General features: G+C 38.8%; 1 protein-coding gene and 1 long non-coding RNA gene across 8 annotated transcripts in view; both read left to right on the forward strand.

Annotated features, from left to right (window-relative positions):
* The window catches only part of UMAD1 (UBAP1-MVB12-associated (UMA) domain containing 1), a 559686-nt gene that overhangs the window by 466406 nt on the left and 72253 nt on the right, over positions 1–21027 (forward strand). The window lies entirely within an intron of this gene.
* Positions 1646–21017, forward strand: LOC126949975 (uncharacterized). Of its 7 annotated transcripts, none has more exons than XR_007724013.1 (4): positions 1646–8314; positions 8527–10607; positions 12953–14872; positions 18309–21017. It is a non-coding gene; the product is annotated as an uncharacterized LOC126949975 (long non-coding RNA). The 7 variants fall into 7 exon arrangements; XR_007724014.1 differs by having other exon boundaries at positions 18335–21017; XR_007724009.1 differs by having other exon boundaries at positions 12953–13745; positions 14804–21017.

Here is a 21027-nt window from a genome sequence, read left to right on the forward strand (position 1 = left end):
ATTCTTTCAAATTTTCTATAGATTTAAAGTTTTTCTTTTTTTCTTTTATTTATTTATTTATTTATTTATTTATTTTATTTATTTTTTTTTGAAACGGAGTCTCACTCTGTCACACCGGCTGGAGTGCAGTGGTACTATCTCGGCTCACTGCCAGCTCTGCCTCATGGGTTCATGCCATTCCCCCGCCTCAGCCTCCTAAGTAGCTGGGACTACAGGTGCCTGCCACCAGGCCCGGCTAATTTTTTGTATTTTTATTAGAGATGGGGTTTCACCATGTTAGCCAGGATGGTCTCGATATCCTGACTTTGTGATCTGCCCACCTCGGCCTCCCAGAGTGCTGGGATTATAGGCGTGAGCCACTGCGCCCAGCCTCTTTTCTTTTGTTAAAAGGCAGGTCTTGTCACCCATGCTGGAGTGCAGGGGTGCAATCACAGCTCAATGCAGCTTCAACCTTCTGAGCGCAAATGATCATCCTGTCTTAGCCTCCTGAGTAGCTAGGGCTACAGGCGCGTGCCACCACAACTGGCTGTTTTTAAAATTTTTTTATTTTTGCAGAGATAAGGTCTCGCTGTGTTGCCCAAGGTAGTTTCAAACTCCTAGTCTCAAGTGATCCTCCTGCCTTGGCCTCCCAAAGTGCTAGGATTTTAGGTGTGAGCCAACACACTAAGCCTAATGTTTTTCAAAATAAAAAGTTGAGAGCATATTCTTTGTTGAGATTATTTATTGTGAGTTAGGGGCTGCTGCTTCGTTACCTATTGTGTTCTTTGTTTTGTTTTGGTGTTTCTAGGTTTGAAGACATCTTAGAAACTCCACTTCTAAATAAAAATAAGAATAAATGATAATAGAATGTATACTTAATAAGGGTTTCCTCTGTGTCACATGTTAGGCTAAGCATTTTATATGGATGATCTCATGCAAACTTCTTATCAATCTATTAGTATCTTCATCATTTTTTCAGATAGAGAAACTCGGGCACAGTGAGGTTAAATAATTTGCCTAAGGTCACACAACTATCATATGGTAGAAATACTACTTGCCACCAGAACTGCTATTTCTATACTTCGCCTTCTATACTTTGTCTAGGCTTCATTTGCCCTGGTCTTTATTTTCCTCTGAAGTATTTTGAAGTGAGAGATAGGTTATTCTCTGGCTGAAATTTTTAAAGAATTAACCTAATCCAGATAATAGGATGATGTGAAGGCCTCATGAAAATGTAAAAATTGATATAAAAAGGAAGAAAAATCTTTTTTTTAAAGAGACAGTCTAGCTGTGTCACCTAGGCTAGAGTACAGTACTACAATCATAGCTCATTGCAGCCTCGAACTTCTGGGCTCAAGAAATCCTCCCTTTTCAGCCTCTCTAAGTAGCTGGGACTACAGGTGTGCATCGCCACATCCAGCTAATTAACAACAACAACAAACATTTCTACAGATGGAGTCTCACTATGTTCCCCAGTCTGGTCTGGAACTCCTGGCTTTAAGTGATCCTCCCACTTTGGTTTCCCAAGGTACTAAGACCATCCTCCCACTTTGATTTCCCAAAGTACTGAAATTACAGGCATGAGCCGCCATACCCAGCCCCATTTTTTTCCTCTTAATTTTCTTTTCCTTCATTTCCTTTCCTTTATTTATTTATTTATTTTTGAGACAAGGTCTCATTCTGCTGTCCAGGCTGGAGTGCAGTGGCACAATCTCAGCTCACTGCAACCTCCACCTCCTGTGCTTGAGTGATCCTCCCACCTCAGCCTCCAGAATAGGTGGGACTACAGGTACACACCACTACACCTGGCTAATTTTTGTATTTTTTGTAGAGACAGGATTTCACCATGTTGCCCAGGCTGGTCTCAAACTCTTGAACTCAAGTGATCTGCCAGCCTCTGCCTCCCAAAGTGTTGGGATAACAGACATAAGCCACTGTGCCCAGCCCAAGTTTCTTAATATATTAATTTGCCAAGCTCTACAAACAAGAACTGCTTTGTGTACATACAGTAGTCAAAACTTGCCAGCCCCTTTTCTGAGTTTGCTTGTTTTTTTATACACTTCAACTGGCCTGCCAAGGGGCATTATTGTTCTTTTTCTGTGTATTTCCTGTACATTTCCCTCTCTGTTGACTCTTTGCTTTCAGAATTTAAACAGGTTCCAGTAGTCCTGTCTTACAACCATTGCTATTTACTACACAGATTCTCTACCACCCCCATCTCTCTTCTTCAAACTAAACTCTCCTCATAAATGATTCCTATGAGAAACCATAGGGGTATTTCCCCATTTCCTACTGGCTCCTCTATCCCTCCCAACCACCCCCGCAGACTATGCTCCCAGCGACCTCCTTTCCTTCTAGCAATTTTCCTATTGCTATTCTTTTATTTACAAAACTGGAACTGTATTTTATGCACAGATATTTTATAGCTTGATTTTTTTCCTACCTTAATATTAGGGACTTCCTTTTTCTAAGTCATTAATTTTTAAAAACTTTTTGTTGATGAATAGCATACATGCAGAAACATGCACAAATGATAAGGTTGATAACTTTTCACAAAATGTCATTAGTGTCCAAATCAAGGAAAAGAAATTGCAGAATCCTAGAATCTCCTCCCAACCTACTCCTTTCAGTCACTTCATCCAACTTCCAAAGCAATCCTGACTTCTAACAGCACAATTTGTTTTACATATATGAAATGTATGTAAATAGAATCATATAGTGTGTACATTTTCTGTATCTCACTTCTTTCACTAAAGATTATGATGTTTGTGAGATTCATCCATATTGTTCCATGCACTTGTAGTTTGTTATTCTCATTGTTATATGATATTCTCTTGTGTTTATGCATTAACATGTTTTAAAACATAATGTTAATTGTTATGTAATATTCCATTGTAGGGATATACCACAATTAACTTATTAATTACCCATCATTTCTGCCAGGTTTTCACTATTAGAAATAACCCTATGATAAACATCTTTGTGTAAATACTTGAAGAAATTTCTGACCATTCCTTAGAATAAATCCTAGAAGTGGATTTACCAGCTAAAAGCTTATACATTCTTCAAAAGTTCTTGATATATATTGCCAAATTGCCTTCTAGAAAGCTTACACCTGTTTACTTTCCTGCTGGCACAGTACCTGACACATAAACATTCAATAACATTTTGTTGACATGAACTGGATGAACTAAATTCTTTTATATCTTAGAATCCTAGAAGCTGAGTTTTCTGTGTCCTCGATCTGCCTTCTTTCCAGTTCATTGTTGTTTTAATTAATTTATACTAAAAACAATTTAATGGTATATAGGGCACAGCTTCCCCTCCCCACCTTATTCTTTCCCCAAAATCATCTGGTTATTCTTTCTTTTCTTTCTTTTATTTTCTGGTAGAAATTTAAAATATACTGCTGCATTCTGGAAAAATCACTGGAGATCTTATGAAATTGCATTGCTGGCATTTTCTTTACATTAATGTGGGGGAAAAGTGACATATTTATATGTTTATAATCGTATCGAGAAATGATTCTCCATTTATTTAATTATTTTTTATGAAATGCATTTCAGTAAAGTTTTATAGGTTTATTCTTGCAGTAAAGTTTTATAGCTTTATTCTTAAAATTTAAAAATTTTATTTCTGAATATTTTATATTTTGTGACTACTGGGAATGAGATATTTTCTTCCCATTGTAACTTAAGTTATAGGAAAGCTACTGTATCTTCTATATTAATTTTGTATTCATCCTTTTTACCAAGCTCTTATTAATGTTAACAGTTTTTCCCCCATAATACTTTCGGGTCTGTGAACATTTAGTTTATAATTTCAAAGAGGGAGAAATTAATATATAGAATAAAGAAATAGAAAAATGGTAACCTTGAAAAATATTAAAAAATAGAAATGTGGAATTCTGATCTATTCTTTTAATGCATTGAAGTACTCATTTTTATCAATTCTCAACTATTTTCTCTAGCCTTGTTCTTTGAATGAAGCAGCAAGTCATAAAGTTAGACATAAAACTAATGAAGTTGTAGAATGTGAAAATAATCTGTCATTACATTAGGAAAAGTAGTTATGAAAATCACATTATTTACCCTTTATACTACTTTACACTTTTTCCATTCTCTCATTTTTAAAAACTTCTCTTTTTATTATCTGTTCTCTATTTCGCTTCTCTATTTTTTTAAAGAATACAATAGCTTGGGAATAATTTTTAAAATACTAATGGAAAATAAACTTTAGGATAAATAAGGGAAAAAATAAAAATCTTTCAGCTTTCCTCTCGGATTTTTTTCTCACATATTCTCATATGCTTTTCTGTTCTTTTGGATCACTCTAGTGATTCTCTTCCTTCTTATAGCATTTATTCATCTGAATGCCTTCATATATGTGTGCATGTGAGATACCAGTGTTTGTGTCAGGAGTTGTCTTATCTCATCTTTTTCCTCAGAGATAAGAAAATGTGTCTAAGTCGTGTATCTACATGCTATTGCATAGATAATAAAAATAATTTTTTTCTCAGTTTACTTTCAATTTTCTAAATTTGTTTTATTTTCTTTTTTATTCATTTTAAATTGTAGTTTTTTTGGTTTAATCTTAATGATAGTTTTAAGTACCTAGAAACTTGAACCACAAATGTAATCAGAAAATAATACTTTAATCCTTGTTAATCCATGTTGTTGACCTTCTGTGCCTGCAAGCTGCAACAGTAGCAGAATGTCTTGTGTATAACTTTTCTCTCTTTTTTTTTTTTTGAGACGGAGTCTCTTTCTGTCATCCAGCCTGGAGTGCAGTGGCGTGATCTTGACTCACTGCACCCTCTGCCTCCTGAGCGATTCTCCAGCCTCAGCCGCCCAAGTAGCTGGGACTGCAGAGCGCACCACCACACCCAGCTAATTTTTTTGTGTTTTTTATAGAGACAGAGTTTCGCCATGTTGGCTAGGCTGGTCTTGAACTCCTGACCTCAGGTAATCTGCCTCCCTCAGCCTCCCAAAGCACTGGGATTACAGGCATGAGCCACCGCGCCCAACCTAGTGTATAATCTGTTATGTGGACTGCATACTCACTGGCAAAGTCTGATGTAGAGATTAACTGTCCTCTTTTGAGATGGTGGATTTGCTGATTTTTAGGAAGAGACTATCTAGGGTCTCATTTAATCCTTGTAAGAGACAGGCTGGTTGCACCCATCTTGTCTAATTTTGTAAAATGAAACTAGGTCAGATCCATTACAGATAGTTGTAACTTGCTCAAAATAGTCTGTAAGCCAGGGCTGTTGGTTATTAAAATATGTTTTTTTCTCTTATCAAAATCAAAGGAATTAATTATCTCTCATGACTGTAGAATTGGAATATGACAACTTGAGAATTCTATCTTTTGTAGAAGTTATTTATTTTTCTTCAAAAAAAGAGAAATTCAGATGCTGCAGGGGTTGTGTCTTTGGGTGTTTATTGAGCTACGAGGCTGGGAAGTGAGAATCAGAATGTACAATCAGGACACTGTATTCAGATTTCACTTATAAAATAGGTTTGGAAACAAGGATGAAGGGCAGTAGCCAAAATAATCTCAAAGGCTGCTTCCAGGTCTTAACTACCAAGATTTGTAGCTTAAAAACTAACTATTGGGAATTATAGAGGTAAACTGATGTGCTTTCATTAGAGAGGTGTAAAACTGGTTCCAAGTCCTTAAAAGAAAATAGAAACACAGCACCAAAGCCAGAAACAATTACACCAGCAGAATACTTAAAAACTAACAACAAAAAACTGTTTTCACAGGCACCCTGTTACACGCGGTAATTCAGTTGGCTTTGTACAATGTTATAAAATGATCAGTATACTATACTTCTGGTTAAGCAAAATAAGACCAAAAATTGACACGGTATGCTGTCTACTCTAATTCAGTACCTTCGCCAAAAGGAGGTGAAATTAAAGATGAAGAAGAAATTTAAAAATTAAGGAAGAAATTAAAGATGATAAATGGATCCAGTTTGTCTATGGCAAACTGATAGTATGCCATTCTGAAGGTGGATATTGCTTATGAAGAAAATTTAGAGTGAATTGTTTCCTTTTATAATTGTATTAGAAGAAGTGTGGATCTTGACTCTAGACAGACTTTAGTTTAAATATGGCTCTGCTATTTAGGAGTTTTGTGATGCTGGGAACTTTTTAAACTCTTTTTTGTTATTTTCTTCACCTGTTAAATCAGCAAAATCATTGCTATTTAATAAAGTTATTGGAAAGAGCTTATTATAAGGAGTTTGTCCCCTTTCATGAAATTTTCAAGGAAATTGTGATTTCTTTGGCTTAACATTTTCTACTTAAAATCTTTTTTTTTTTTTTTTTTTTTTTTTTTTTGAGGCGGAGTCTCACTCTGTCGCCCAGGCTGGAGTGCAATGGCGCGATCTCTGCTCACTGCAAGCTCCGCCTCCCAGGTTCACGCCATTCTCCTGCCTCAGCCTCCCAAGTAGCTGGGACTACAGGCACCCGCCACCACGCCCAGCTAATTTTCTCTATTTTTAGTAGAGACGGGGTTTCACTGCTTTAGCCAAGATGATCTCAATCTCCAGACCTCGTGATCTGCCTGCGTTGGCCTCCCAAAGTGTTGGGATTACAGGCGTGAGCCACCGCGCCCAGCCTACTTAAAATCTTTTGAGGAAAAAGTGCTATATCAGAAAATAAACATGAGCAACCCAGTTGCGTATTACCATATAATCTCAATATGTTTTACATTAGTTTATGCCCCTCCTTCTTAGAAAGGTTCCCTAACTGTCTGAACTGTGTTGGAGTTTTCGTGGCATGTGCAGTGTTTGTGGAGAACTTTTCCTGTATGGTCATTTCCAAGTGTCTGAAAAATCTGATATCAGTCCTTCAGATTTTAGCAGGTAAAGAGAAAAAGACACCCATAAATCAAGTAGACATAGAATTTAATATAAGAAGTGAATCGGGATATGGTAAAAAGTGATAGAGTGAAAACTTTCTGAACAATGATTTGGGGAAAATGCAATAAGACTTTTAAGATGTCAATCATTCATTTACCCATTAAATTGAATATTTCTTGAATATTGATTGTATGTTCAGTGGGAAGAGGTGAGATGGAATGGGGAAGAATGTTCGAGACAGAGAACAGCACACCTGAAAGGAAGCAGATTTGAGGATCTGAAAGTTGTTTTATGATTGGAGGGTAGAGTTGGAGCAGAAGGGATGAAAAGGGATGAGTTAGTCAGGGTACAGATTGTCCTGGACTTATAAGCCATGTGAAGGAATTTGACGTTTATCCTAAGCACAATAAGGGCCATAAAATAATTGTGGGATGGGCAAAGGCCAGGTCTGTGTTAAGAAAGAGTAAAGAATGGATTGAAGGAAAGAGAACAAGTAGAGGAGGGCAGATTGATTGTGTGGCCACTTATGGGAATCACAGAAATCCTGGTAGCCTAAACTCGAGTAGAGTCAGTGGCTTTAGAAAGCTGAACGTGGAGGCCAGGAAACAAAAGAGCCAGCTAGCTGAATGGCATGATGTGGGGAGTGAGGGAGGAAGAAGAAGCAGGGCAATTGGTGATACTTTTTCTTCCTTGACACAAAGAATACCTAGGAGGAGAAGGTGAAAGGGGTAAAGGATTAGTTCCATTTTAGTTGGTGGGATAAAGGAACTTGTGAGATATACCTATCAATGTATTTATCGCTATACCTATCTATATATCATATCCATGTATTCTTATCATCCTAACTATTCCTCTCATATATTTTTTATTTCAAAATAATTTCAAACTTAAAGGTCACAAAAACAGTATGAAGTGCTTTTTGTTTTTTTGGAATCTTTTGAGAGTAAATTGACAATATGATGTCTCATTATTTCCCAATACTTGAGTGTGCATTTCCTAAAAGCAAGGACATCTCCTACATTTATGTTTTGTCCCAGTGATGTCCTTTACAGCAAAAGGATCCAGTCTAGAATCATATGTTGCATTTACTTGTGATGTCTTTTTAATCTCCCTCCATCTTGAATAGTTCCTCAGTGTTTCCTTGACCTTCAAAATCTAGACATTTTTGAAAATTACAAGCTAATTATTTTGTAAAATATCCCTCAATTTGAGTTTGTATGACATGTTTTGCAATTAGATTCAGGTTATGATTCAGGAATTTCTGCTAGGAATATCACAATAATTATGTGTTTTTTTCATTGCAATCTATCAGATGGTGTACAACTCCTGTTTGTTGCATTACTGAAAATGTCAACCATCATCAGTTACTAATTTTGCTATGAGATGGGGAAGTAGATGCATAGTGTACAGATCAGCTGAGGCTATACAGAAGAGTAAACATTGAGTATTCCCTCCCCCTCTTCTGTAAGTCTTGTTCAGAGAAGTATTTTTTTACATAATAACTGTAATCTTTATTGTTATTATAATTTACATTATTACCAACTAAATTTATTATCAGTTTAGTGGAGAAGAGAAATACTTTGCTCTTGCCTTAGATTGAAAGGTATTCCCTGTTGCCACCATGCTGTGGTTTCCAGATGCTTTGCTCTCACTGGGATTGATGTGCTTTCTCACAGGGTGAAGAGAGAACCTTGACAGCTATAGGAGGAGGAAGGTTTGCCTCATTTTAAGTCCGGATGTGGTTAAAGCTTAGGAGTGGGAGAAAAGAAGGGATTTGACTGAGACAAGTTGATTTGAGTGAAGCCGCTACTCTTAGACAACTTGGCATAAAACAGCTGGTTAGTTAATATGTTTCTCTTTTTTTCCATGCTAGTCCTCCAAGCCTTAAAACAAGTTATTAGAGATTAGAATTTTTAAAATATGTTTTCCAATCAGGCACGTGTCCAACTGAATTCTAATTTCACTAAACCTGCCCCCTAGAAAACTGCTGAACTTATTTGAAAACACTGAGTCATGATGATATAAGTATATGATGGGGATTTAATGAAGTAAGTCTAATTTCAAGAATATCTAATTTATGAAACCAAGCAGTACTGTGGAATTTGGTGGTAATTAGAAATATAGGTTTAACATATATAAACCACATATGATTTTCATAATTTTAAAAGAGTAAATGTTTTTACTCTTTAGCCAGTCTTGATATTAGTGAGTCCTTCTTTACAAACTGAAATGACTCCAGATTTTTTAAAACAGTACTGTTACTTTTAGAGAAATTTACAAAATATTGCAAATGTGTTGCCATGTATTTCTAATATAGTACTGCTTTGGAAAAATAGGTGTTTTAAATTAATCAAATATATATTAGTAAACTTTAAAATACAGCATCGAATACAGTATGATAAATAAAATTACTTTATCAGAATTCCTTTGGAGTCTCAGCCAACTTTTATATTTCATGTAATTTACCTCAAACTCCATTGTAACTATGCAGAACCCAGTAAAATCTCTTCTCTTTCTCCTTTCTCCCATATTCTCTTCTCCACAGAATACCAGAGACCTATCAGTTTTCCTAATGCAGCTGCAAAGTCACCATTGACTCCTTGCCCTGTTCCTTCTACCCTTGCAAACTTCTGGGAAGTATTTGCAAGTATCTTATAGCTGAGCTACCCTGTCCTTATTGTAGAAATCCATTCCAAACTTCACATTAGAATTGTGGTTGTAAATCTCTCCTTAAGCCTTTTGCTCAGTTTCTGCCTTTCACCCACGTCAAAGTGCTATTAATAAACTCATTTCCTATTACCAAAGTGTATCCTCCTAAATTTACTTCACGTAACTCATGGTTTCATCAGAAACTTAAATTTTTCTGACACCATTGCCACCCTCCTCTTGACCATCCCATGTTTGCCATAATGCACCAGTCAGGAAACAGCCATTTAGTCAGAGCCTACTTGGTGCCAGTCACTTTACCAGATGCTGAGAATACTGTGGCAAATAAACACATTATTGTCCTTGTAGAACTGATAGTCTAGTGGGAACAACAACTTTTAAATAAGGGAGTGCATGTAATTAAGTGATTGCATATGTGTGAAGTGCTTTGGAGAAGAAGGAGAACATATAACTTGTAAAGCAGACATGGGTTTTATTGGGGGTAGTTTTGAGGTAGTTGTGTTGACGCTGAGGCATGAAGACTGAATATATATTGTTAGCTGGTTGAAATCTAGGTTGGGGAATATTTTAGGCTGAGAGTGGTCCCTTCTCTTTCTGTCATCACATTTCACTCTGTTATCAAGCAGATTCTCATACTATTTATTCTCATACTATTTAGCCATGCCACTTGCTCACTCTCACCCAGTGCTGCTTCCTTCTTAATGAGCTCTTGCTTTTATACCTTTCCATATTTGTGATTTTATATTATCAGCTTATTTTGGAATTCCTGAGGTCAGAGTTTTCAAGCTGTTAGATTAGGACCTACCAGTAGCGGGCTCTCAATGTCTGATTGTCCACTGCCTCCTACCTGGTGACTCTCCTTTTCCTTCTCTCAACTCCTCAGATTTTCTGTACTTTCTACAGGAAGCAAAGCCAGCGGTCAGTAAAGGGGTTGGGGAGTTGGTGGGAGTGGGGACTTAAAATATTTGTCGATATCAAACCTCTCCCCACCAAACACTTGAATTTCATTTTCAGCAACCTCCTCTTCCCATTCTAGTGACATCAAGACTTAAGAAGATTGAAAAATGTCCCATCTTCAGAGGAAATCTAGGTATTTTGTTCTAGATCATTAAAGGATATAATATTAGCCCTGAAATTCTCCATAATCTGTAATTGTGCTTCATCTGTTACCTAATACTTTATATTTTAAATTTCTTCATTTACTTAAAAATTTCTATTTTTGTAACCAGCAGTTACAGTTTTTTTAGAGTAGAGCATATTGATATGCAGTATCACTAACACTGTCAGTACTGGTGATATACATACAAGCAAACTTGCAGATATACATCAACAGAAACAACATTATTGTAGTAGTACAAAGTGGTCAAAGTGTGTTCCTCTGATACTGGTTATTATTTTTTTGCTGCAAGGCATAGTAGCTGGGCAGGTGGTTAAACTATTCTTGTAGCCAGGTGGTGAGGCCTTTTATTGAGCCATAACCAATTCATAGCAGAGAGAAAAAAAACCACATTTCCCTCACATGACTTTTCTTTTCCCTTTAAATACCTATTTATTAAAATCACAATGTGAATATGGAATAGAGACTTATAACATCTGTATGAAAACAATTGTTAGAGCAAAACTAAAACAAATTGAAAAAGTACCAATTTATTGTTTTAAATAGAGAAAAACATCTTATTTCTTAATTTTTTATTTACTTGTAATAAAATCAATGTAATATTTGCCATCTTAAACTATTTTTGAGTATATAGTTTATTTGTGGTAAGTTCATTCGCATTGTTGTACAACAGATCTCTAGAACTAAAACTGAAACTCTGTACTCATTGAACAAAACGCCCCTTCTCCCCTCCCCACAGACTCTGGAAACCACCATTCTGTTTTCTGTCTCTATGAATCTGACTATTTTAGGTATCTCATATGAGTAGAATCATACAGTATTTGTCTTGTGACTGGCTTATTTTACTTAACAATGTCTTCAAGCTTCATCCATGTCATAGCATGTATCAATTTCCCTTTAAAGCTAAATAATATTCCATTATATGTTTATACTACATTTTTTAATTCATCATCTGTCAGTGAAGACTAGGGTTGCTTCCACCATTGGCTGTTGTGCAGGGTGCTACTGTGAACATGGGTGTATGTTCAATTATCTCTTTGAGACTCTGCTTTCTTTTTTTTTTTTTTTGAGACGGAGTCTCACGCTGTTGCCCAGGCTGGAGTGCAGTGGCGCGATCTCGGCTCACTGCAAGCTCCGCCTCCCGGGTTCCCGCCATTCTCCTGCCTCAGCCTCCTGAGTAGCTGGGAATACAGGCGCCCGCCACCGCGCCCGGCTAATTTTTTGTATTTTTAGTAGAGACGGGGTTTCACTGTGGTCTCGATCTCCTGACCTTGTGATCCGCCCGCCTCGGCCTCCCAAAGTGCTGGGATTACAGGCTTGAGCCACCGCGCCCGGCCTGAGACTCTGCTTTCAATTCCTTTGGGAACATTTACTTAGTGAGCCCCAATCTTCATACGGAGTTATTTATTCTTTACATATTTGAACAATGTGGGGGGAATCGATAAAGGGAAAGAGGAGACAGTGACTGTAAAAAGTAGGCAGATAATAGTCTGTCCACTGTTTAAGGCTCTGTCTGCTTCAGTGTTTCTCAAAGTGTTGTCCATGTCCCACTTGCATTAGAATATCTGGGAAATTTTGATTCTTAGGCCTTTCATCAGACTTTTCAAGTCAGACTCTCTTGTGATACTCAGGAATTTGCACCCCAGGGGATTCTTATGTACACCGAAATGTGAGATGCACTGCCCTGCTGGCAACTAGACATCCCAGGATTTATCTGTGTTTATGCAGATGAAAACCCTGTTCCCTGCTACTAAGAGCGCCTTGCTTTTGGGGGGCACATCCATCCCATGCCAGCCTATGATTTTCACTTTATTCTGTCTGCATATTGTAGCCCAACTAAAAGTCTCATCAATATAGTAAAGGAGGGCAGCCCTGAGTTTGCAGCCCTAAACTTGGATTCAGGCCCATTCAGGCCCTTCTTCTCAGGCTCCTAATGGTGATTCACTATTGCTGTGTGTCTGCTTCTAATCAGTGGGCCAGTGAACAGGTTAGAACTTCCCCGCTCTGGCCTTGTAGTGTTTAGGCTTACCTGAGTTCTTAAAGGGACCAAATCTCTTTCCTGATATGAACATATTAAGTATAGCATAGCAAATTGTGATCCTAATTAGGGCAGTAATTTCTCACGTTCATCTTGTATAGCTGAATGACGTATGTGATAGCTTTAATAAAACCAACCAGCTTCTGCATTTTGAAACTGAACTCTGTCTTCATCTAGTTATCACGTTGTGCTATCTCTAACATGTGTATTTTGCTTCTGATTATTACATGATCTGTGATTTGCAAGTGACTTTTTTCCTTTTTTTCTTTTTTTGATACAGAATCTCGCTTGCTCTGCTGTCCAGGCTGGAGTGCAGTGGCACCATCTCGGCTCACTGCAGCCTCCGGCTACTGGGCTCAAACGATCGTCCTGCCTCAGCCCCCAAGTAGCTGGGACCACAGGCCCACACCACCATGCGTGGCTAATTTTCGTATTTTTTGTAGACATGAGGTTTTCCCATGTTGGCCAGGTTGGTCTCGAACTCCCCACCTCTACCCGCCTCAGCCTCCCAAAGTGCTGGGATTACAGGCGAGAGTCACCGTGCCCAGCCAGCGCATATTTTATTTTCTATTTACATATTTAGGCTTTAAGCTATACACACTAAAAATTCTTTTTTATGGCAGTCCTGTTTGTTCTCAGCAGAGCCTATAGAGCCTGTTGTCAGTGGAATGCCGAGAACAGCCCTTTGTAGAGTTTTCTATTGGCAGTATTTTGGGATTCAGGCTGAGGAATGGTTGACCCAACTTACGCTTCGAGCAGTATATAAATTTACTCTGACATGGGAAATATATTAACAGCAGCAACAACAAAAAACCTTTCAAGATGCAGATTTGTACAGCATAATACAGTATTGTACAAATGTACATATACAAAATTAATTTGGCCTTTTCAATTTCTAGTCTTCCAGCCTAAAAGTGAGAATTGTTTTTAACAAAGCATTAAACGGCTAAATTGATGTTTTGGTGTTCCTTCAAGATCTTCCAGAAAAATTATTACCCCATAGCTACAAAGTAACAAGACTCAGAACTAAGGACATCAGTGAAGCCCAAGACAAGTTAATTAAGAGCAGGAGGGTAAGACTGACCCGTGGTTATGACCTCATTTAGATTTGTTGGTGTTCTTACTTTCCAGATTAAGCATACTTAACTATTCAGTGTGACCCAATGCTTTTAAAGTAGTAAGCATGTTTTTGAGCTGTATGATTTGAACAGCAATCACATTTAAAATCTCACATGGTGCCTAAAAGTTGTATAGAAATATGTATGAAAATTCACACTAATATCTTTTAACGTAGACTACCTGTTCTGGTGAACCCTTAGTTTGAAACTTTCTTTGTATTTTACAATCATTTATCGTTCTTTTTATTAGCTCTTAGTGAGTAGTGTATGCAGCATTTTCTTACTGTCCTTCTCCCACCTACAGTCAAATCAACAGATGTTTATTGAGCATTCACTTTGCATGCGCCAGTTCTTTCCTTTGCCAATTTTGGGTGTTAATAATTTTGGTATGCTAATTTATTACATGCTCTGTGCCATTTTAATTTGCTTTTCTTTAATTCACAGTCAGCTTGAACCCTTTCCTATATTTGTTTGCTAACTGCATTCCTTCCTCTATGGCTTAGCTGTTCCTATTCTTGGCTCATTTTCCTTTGAGGTTATAACAGTTGTCAACAGAATCCTGACCAGGCTCCTGGGCAAGCCATGTCTTAACCAATTAGTACTTTTGTTTTCTCTCCATTCCTTTTTTCTTCATTATGGTGGAAAACAGACAGGGATTAAATGGACAGAATTAGAAAAAGTAGGAGGGGAAACTAAACTGAATTGGAAGAGATTTAAATGTAGTGTGTTTAAAATTGAATTGGATAACTTAACTCAAGCTTTGATAAGTAATGGGAAGCACCATGATATTATGGAATAATTTGTCACTGTCAACAGACTTGGGTTTTAGTACCAGGTCTGCCTCTGTTAAATGACTGCAATAAAGCCTACCTCACAACACTGCCAGAGCATTTAATAAGATTACATGTAAGGGCCTAGTCCTCTCATCCTCTCTGTCTTAGTTTGTTTGGGCTGCTATAACAAAATACCATAAACTGTGTGTCTTATAAACAACAGAAATTTATTTCTCGCAGTTCTGAAAGCTGAGAAGTTCAAGATCAAGATGCTGGCAGATTTGGAGTCTGATGAGGGCCCGCTTTTTGGTTTGTAGAAGGCATCTTCTTGCTGCATTTTCACAAGGCAGAAGGGGACAACTCAGCTCTCTTCCGCCCCTTATAAGGGCACTAATCATACTCATGAGGGCTCCACCCTCATGACCTCCCAAAGGCCCCACCTCTTACTACCAACACATTGGGGATTAGGTTTCAGCATATGAATTTTGTGGGGGCCAGGGAGGACACACACATTCAGTCCATAGATTCTCCGATGCTAAACGAGCATATCACTAATTGCTACATGCAAAGACAGAATAGCAGCCGAAACCAAGACCTTACCCCAGCTTCCCATCCTTCTCTGCAATTAGTGTCTAATATGTTTTCCCATTTAATCTTTATAACAGCCTTAGTATGTACCATTATTCCCATTTTTCAGATGAGGAAATTGAGGCACTGAGAAGTAACTTGTACAAGGCCATAGATTTGGTAAAGGATTTGGGTAGAGTTCTGTCAGATTTCAAAGCCATTCTTTTTCCACAGTGCCAGGCTGCCTAGAATAATGAGTATGACTGAAGAATGAAAAGGAGTTAATGGTGTGGCCATTCCTGTTCTTTCCACTGCTTCACTTGGTGAATGACTAATAGGCAAACACTCCCAGAGGGTATTTGCATTTTAAAAGCGAGCTCATTAACCCTAATGAATCTCTAATTGGTGGAATTTGTGGGGGAGATATTTTTAAGTACTGGGGCTTTCTCCTGTGTCTTCAAGGTGCCTGGCTATCTTTTTCTTCTTTATAGATTATCAACTATTCTGGAATCAGAATCGTGTAGCAGAATGCAGTCACATACTGCTAGTCTGCCTCAAATGCATTAACAGGGAGTCATGAATTAAAAGGGAGCCATGAAAAAATATTGAAAGAAAAAAAGTGTGGGTTAACATTGTCTAAAATGAATGTCCAAAACCAAATAAATTTGGCCATATAGAGGGTCTTCCGAAGAGTCAGATGAAAGAATATATTTTATAACCAAATTTAACTTTAGAAATGTTGTATCAGCATTTCCCATGGTGCGTTAATGAAGCTCTGCAAGATGTTTAATAGGTGTCAGATGAATAAAATGGCTCCACAGTCAAATACACTTTGAAAAAAAAAAATTTTTTTTAAGTTTCTTTACTGCAAAATTTCCTAGATACTAAAGTGCACTAGGAAATCAGCTGGAAGAGAACTTGCGTTCTGAAGGTTTTTCTCATATTTTTGACCATAGAAATATTTTTTTCCATGTGAACCCCTTGGAACCAGTGTTTCGTAGATTGCATTCTCAGATACAGAGTTCTAGATAAATCATCTTTAAAGAAAAGAAAAACAGTTTTCTGTATTCACAGCCCTTTGTATGCAGGCAGGCTCCAACCCAGTCCACAGCAGCCCATTTCCAGTCTTGTTGGGCTCAAGGGCATGGCAGTAATAACAGTCCTCTTCCCCAGATGAGACCTGGCCAACTGAGGGAGGCGGGGGGGAAGGAACAGATGGAGACCAAACTCTCAACTTTATTGCCTATAAAGCTGGTGTTGAAGAATGTGGCTTATAACAGGGAGCAAAAGGGCTTCCTAATCTGAATCCCAGAATTAGATTGAGTGTGTAAACCAAAAGTAAGATCCCAAACCCCCACAACAGACTGAACGGACCCCCTCTGGGCCTGAAAAACTGAATTCCCAATTATGACAGGAAGGGAGGTTGGAGATCTTGTTATACCCCCTCCCTTTTGGAGTTTAGGAGCAACTGACTAGCATTAAGGTTAAAAGAGAGGTTGTAAGACTGACAAAACAGACTCATTGTAGCAATAAGATACCAAATTCCAACCTGACACTGGTGTAGAACCTCATGACAGATAGCAGACCCTGAAGGAAATAAAAATATTTTACCCTAGAATATATTTCCTTGACATATTTTTAAATGGCCCTGCAAAGCTGTCTTTTATGGGGGAAATTGCATCTGTAGAGAATCTCCTTCCCTTTCTAGATCTTTCCCAGATCTAGGAGAGATTAAATGAAAGGCTGACACCTTTAAGGTCTGAAGAGAGACATTTAGGATATTCTCTATAGGGCTGTTACCTGAAGGCGTCATCTGCTTAACAAGAACCTTGGCTTCCGCAATGCCCTTTTTCTTGACTCAAGCATTTGCTTCTAGTCTTTAGACAAAGCTGAACTCCTTCAACCAACTGCCAATCCGAAAATCTTTGAATCCAACTATGACTTGTAAGAACCCCCTACTTTGAGATGTCCCAACTTTTTAGGCTGAACCAATGTATGCCTTACATGTATTGATTTATGTCTTTGCCTGTAATTTCTTTCTCTCTAAAATAGATAAAACCAAACTGTAACCTGACCACCTCAGGCACACTTTCTCAGGGCCTCCTGAGACTGTTTCCTGGGTCACGGACACACATATTGGATCCGAATAAACCTCTCCAAATATTTTACAGAGCTTGGCTTTTTTGTCAGCTAGTTCCACTCAGTTACAAAATATGCTGAGCTGGCCAGGCTTTTCCCCGAGTGGGAGGATGTTTCTGTGGAGGATCAGAGCAGACAGCAACATGCTGCCTGTGTTCCTTGATTCTTAAGAGAGGGAAGAAGAAGTTACTGGAAAGGAATCCTGGTCCTGGGGAGGGTTCTTAGATCTCCTGCAAGAAAGAATCTGGGGTGAGTCCTCAGAGTGAAGAAAGAAACTTTATTAAGCAAGTAAAGGAATAAAGGAATGGCTGCCCCATAGGCAGAGCCGCAGCAAGGGCTGCTGGTTGGCTATTTTTATGGTCGTTTCTTGATTATATGCTAAACAAGGATGGGTTATTCATGAGTTTTTAAGGAAAGGGGCAGGGATTTCCCAGAACTGAGAGTTTCTCTTCCTTTTAGACCTTATAAGGTAACTTCTGGATGTTGCCATGGCATTTGTAAACTGTCATGATGCTGGTGGGAGTATTGTTCAGCATGCCAATACATTATAATTAGCATATAATGAACATTGAGGATGACCAGAGGCCACTTTCATCACCATTTTGGTTTTAGCTGCCTTCTTTACTGCATCCTCATTTATCAGCAGGGTGTTTGTGATGTCTATCTTGTGACCTCATATCCCATCCTGTGACTAAGAATGTCTAACCTCCTGGGGATGTGGCCCAGCAGGTCTAAGCCTCATTTTATCCAGATCCTATTCAAGATAGAATCACTGGTTCAAAGGCCTCTGACAAGGGGACAGAACCACTTGTGGCCAAGTCCTCCCAAATGCAGCAGCCAGTGGACAGGAGAGTGGAGAGGTCTGGGGTGAATGTTAATGGAATTTCCTCCATGTTTAAGGAAGCATAAGGGAAGTGACCTCACAGGGTTAACAGGAATTCTGAACAGAAATATATAGATATAATTAAGCATTCTTCAGGCTGTACTTTGACCCATTTCTTTCTTTTTCTTTCTTTTTTTTTTTTTTTTTTTTTTTGAGATGGAGTTTCCCTCTTGTTGTCCCAGACTGGAGTGTAATGGCATGATCTCGGCTCACCACAACCTCTGCCTCCCAGGTTCAAGTGATTCTCCTGCCTCAGCCCCCCAGTAGCTGGGATTACAGGCATGTGCTACCACACCCGGCTAAATTTGCATTTTTATTAGAGACAGACTTTCTCCATGTTGGTCAGGCTGATTTCAAACTCCCGACCTCAGGTAATCTGCCTCCCTCAGTCTCCCAAAGTGTTGGGATTACAGGCGTGAGCCACCATGCCCGGCCAACCCATTTCTCTGTAAGCAAAATTTATGTAACACCAGATACTGACCATTTGTATCCCCATTGTTCCTATAGATAGGATTCTGGTTTTCGTTCAAGATAGTATCCCTGACACTAGAATCATAAGCTCTTGTTGAAGAATTACTTAAGCAGATCCTGGATTCTAGTGGAACAACTAACACCAACCAGTTTAAAGACCCCCACAGAGGAACCAAATCAACAAGAGAATACCATTTCTTCATCTCCCTGCCCCATGATTTCACCCTGTAATTTTCAACCAATCAGTGGTCTCCACACTTTGGCCCACTCCAAAACCCCCACACTCCTCTGGGGGACACATTTGAGGTTTCTTCATGTCTCCTCATTCGGTTGTCTTAAGATTGAAGTTCTTTTACTGCTGTAGCCCAGTGTCTCAGTGTATTAGTCTGTTTATGTTGCTATAAAGGAATACCTGAGAATGGTAATTTATAAAGAAAAGAGATTTATTTTGCCTCAGGGTTCTGCAGGCTCTACAGGAAGCATGATGCTGGCAACTGCTTCTGGTCAGGGCCCCGGGAAGCTTACAATCATGGCAGAAGGTGAAGGGAAACCAGTGTGTCACATGGCAAGAGTGGAAGCAAGAGAGATGCCAAACTCTTAAACAACCAACTCTCATATGGACTGAGAATTCATTACCACAGGGAAGGCACTTCATGAGGGATCTGTGCCTATGGCCCAAACACCTCCCAGCAGGCCCACCTGCAACATTGGAGATTACATTTCTACATGAGGTTTGGAGGAGACACACATCCAAATCATACCACTCAGTGTACTGACTGACCACATGCATGGGCAATGAACCTATTACGATTACGTAAGGAGTGGGAACCAAGTATCTGCCCCATCACCCACCCGCCATCAGCCGCTTCAGACAAGCCTCCTCTGGGTGACATGCCTCTTAAGTAGGCATTTGGTTCCTTTCCCATCACTGGAAATTTCTGTCCTTTCCAATTTCCTTTATGCATATGCTCACTCTTCAGCATAATTTCTCGCCTCAATCATCTTCACCCAGTAGAATGGGAGCATGATGATATTCTAATGACCATTCCTTTCTCACCTACTTATATAGCTAAAACATCATCCAACTTTTTTTTTTTTTTCTTGAGACGGGGTCTCGCTCTGTTGCACAGGCTGGAGTGCGGTGATGTGAACTTGGCTCACTGCAACCTCTGCCTTCCAGGTTCAAGCAAATCTCCTGCCTCAGCCTCCCCAGTATCTAGGGTTACAGGCACGCGCCACCACACCCAGCTAATTTTTGTATTTTTGTTAGAGATGGTTTCACCATGTTGGCCAGGCTGGTCTTGAACTCCAGACCTCAAGTGATCTACCTGCCTCAGCCTCCGAAAGTGCTGGGATTATAGGCGTGAGCCACTGCGCCTGGCCATCATTCAACTTTTTATCCCAGAAAAGGTGGAAGGCATATATTTCTCTAAAACAGACTGGAAAACTACAGGCTGCCACTTGTTTTGGTAAACAAAATTTTATTGGAACACAGCCACACTCACTAGTTTACATATTTTCTATGTCTGCTTGTGACTACAATGGTAGAGTTGTGAAGTTGTGACAGAGACTTATGGCCTGCAAAGACTAAAATGTTTACTATCTGACGCTTTACAAAATTTGCGAACCCCTCATCTAAAATATAGATGAATTTCATGTCAGTCCTTTAAGTTCTGAAAGAGCTTCATTAGTATGTATATGTAGCCTTTATCATTTAAAGGCTCTAATAAAAACTACATTTGAAACAAAATTGCATGGCTGCACTATAGGGACAACTTTTGCGTCTTGTAAAATTGTTTCTAGCCTTAAAAACTTCTTGAAAAATATGAAGGGAATTGTGTGTTTGCTTTGAAGGACCAGAAGGAAGAATAAAGTCTTACACCAGTCAAAAGTATTTGATGTCACCATTGAAAAGGGAAGAAAACAGATAATCTATGGGGCATATGGAAGCAAAAAGGAGAAATGAAAGCTGTCTGCAGGACAAGAAGGCACAAGATCCTGCCTTCAGCGCTCCCTATCAGAGCCCTTGGCTCCTCTCTTCACACCCTGTTCCCTAACTCACAGTCTAGTTTCCTCCCACCTTGGCCCTCATGCATTGGAACTGTTCACCAGACCACAGAATCCCCAGAGATGTCAAGAGACTGGGTTCTGCTCCCACTGTGACTGCTTTCTATGTGGGAAGCCTTGGGCAGGTCACTGAGTGCCTCTGCCACTTAGGTTTCACTCTTTTGTAAATTGGGGGTGGGCAGAGTTATCTTACTGTGCCTGCCCAACAGTAATCAAATGTGATGTTTTTTAAAAGCCTATGTGAAAAGTAAGGTATTATGAAGTTGTCAGTGTTTTTGTTTTTGTTAAAATGTCTGAGTTGCAAATGAAATTTTTTTATCCAATATATAAATCAGAG

This window comes from Macaca thibetana, chromosome 3 (assembly GCF_024542745.1).
Source record: "Macaca thibetana thibetana isolate TM-01 chromosome 3, ASM2454274v1, whole genome shotgun sequence".
NCBI classification, from domain to species: Eukaryota; Metazoa; Chordata; class Mammalia; order Primates; family Cercopithecidae; genus Macaca; species Macaca thibetana.